This window comes from Arvicanthis niloticus, chromosome 4, assembly GCF_011762505.2.
Source record: "Arvicanthis niloticus isolate mArvNil1 chromosome 4, mArvNil1.pat.X, whole genome shotgun sequence".
In the NCBI taxonomy this organism is placed as follows: domain Eukaryota; kingdom Metazoa; phylum Chordata; class Mammalia; order Rodentia; family Muridae; genus Arvicanthis; species Arvicanthis niloticus.
In genome coordinates this window covers 13,088,053-13,090,229 of record NC_047661.1, presented here as the reverse complement: position 1 = coordinate 13,090,229, position 2,177 = coordinate 13,088,053, and positions in this window count along the sequence as shown.

The following is a 2,177-nucleotide window of genomic DNA, read 5'->3' as shown; positions in this document are numbered from 1 at the left end:
TGGATAGCAAATATATCTACCTTGAATAAAACCATGGAAATAATATAAAATTTAACAAGTTGAAACCCTTTGGTGGGCAGAGAGATGAGTCATGATTTAACAAGGGATCGGCGTGCGTCCTGGTTTGTTTGTTTGGAAAACTCATTTTCTTTCAGGTAGTCAGGAGAATTCAAAATGTTTCCTCTACTGCCAAATCATACATAATTTAATTTTTTCTGTGACAGAATATGACACTGCTTCTTGTTCATCTTTTGTAAATAAAAGAAATCTAACTGGGAAATGTTTTTCAATTTTAAGGAAAATAGTGTATGAAAATAGTGAGGTGGCTAGCTTCATTGACTTTCACGGGCGCCCTCTGCTGGCACTTGCTGAAGACATTTTATTTTTATTTTTATTTTTATTTTTTTTATTTTTATTTTTATTTTATACATCTATTGTGGACTTCAGTGTTTTGTTTTGTTTTCACAAAATAAGATTTGAAGCACTTAGTAGAAAGAAAACATCTGCAAAAAAAAAAAGTCCCATAAACCAAGAATGACATAACTAAACGGCAGCACCTAGGAGGCTCAGGCAGGAGGCTTACAGGAAGTTCCAGGCTAGCCTGAGCTAGCACACAGTGCGTTTGATTTAGTATGGGACACAAAGTGAAACCCTGTCCTACACAACAAGAAGGGAAAGAAGGGACTGAGTTAAGTTTGTTGAGCGTCCCTAGCATGCACGAAACGATGTAAACCTGACGTGACGGTGCACAATTGAAACCCAACACTGGAGAAGTAGAGTGGGAGAATTACAAGTTCAGGAAACTTCAGCTTTGATCTTCAGCTTTGCGGGAAGTTTGCAGCCAGATTAGGATATGTGAAACTCTGTCTCAAAAAACAAGAAGAAGAGGAAGAGGAGGATGAGGAGGAGGAGGAGGAGGAGGAGGAGGAGGAGGGAGGGGAGGAAGAAGAGGGGAGGGAAGAAGAGGGGGGAGGAGGAAGACGAGGAGGGGGAGTGAGAGGAGGGGGGAGGAAGAAGAGGGGGAGGAGGAAAGTCCGGGAGTTTTAACCTTAACAATGCAAACAACGTTGGGGAAAATGGAACACAGCTGCAATCCCAGCAGAGACCGGACGATCAGTTCAGAGTGACCCTCAGCTGCCAAGGACCAGCATCAGTCATCTCGCAACTACATCACACTTGACACTTAGCTACACGAAGAGTTTGAGAGCAGCCTAGGATATATAAATACCTATTAAGAAATTAATTTTTAAAAGGGAGGAAGCAGCAAGCTGAACCATTGGGTAGAGTCACCTATTGCCAAATTTGACAACCCCAGTTCAATACTTGAGGCCCATGTTTTGTTTTGAGACAGGGTCTCATCACACTATGTAGTCCTGGTTGGTCTGGAACTTGCTACATAGACCATGCTGGCCTTGAATTCAGAGATCCACCTACCCCTGCCTCCCGAGTGCTGGGATTAAAAATGTGTGCCACCACATTCATCACAAAAAATAAAAGATTACAGAAAACCTTAAAAATTCAGATGTGGGTAAATGGTAACAGTTAAAGCAGCAGGGCTGAGTAAAACAAGCAAAGGCGGAAGAGATTATTAACTGAGCAGCGCTGTTCTGTGAGATCCAGGCTAGCCCATCGTAGCAGCTGAGTGTGTGTCTAAACCTCGTGTGGTGGAAGGCTGAAGTTATATTCGTCATACTGTCTTTCCAAGGAACATTGTCAGCTCACTCATAGGCCATAGGTTAGTGCCCCAAGGGCCTGGGATGAAGCTCACACTGAGGATACATGAGGCCTGAGACTGACCCTAACGTTGTAAAGAGGGAAAAACTGATTTGTTTTAAATACACAAAAGTCAGTATTATTTTGTATAGAATATCTTTGTTTTGTAGATAAGTCAAAAGCCCTTGTCAAGCCCAGAGTCGGTCATTTTGTATGCCTCTGCCTCTCTCTCCCTTTCTCCGTCACCACGCCTCTCTCTCTCTCTGCCTATGGATAGATCTCCAGCATCTATGTGCCTCCAGCCATGCTCCTCAATGTGATGACAATTAACTAAACCCCTAAAACTGCAAGCAAGCACCCAATTACTTTATCTTGTAACAATTGCCTTGGTCATGGTGTCTCTTCAGAGCAATAGAACAGTGACCGAAACAGAAGTTGGTACCAGAAATGGGGTATTACTGTAA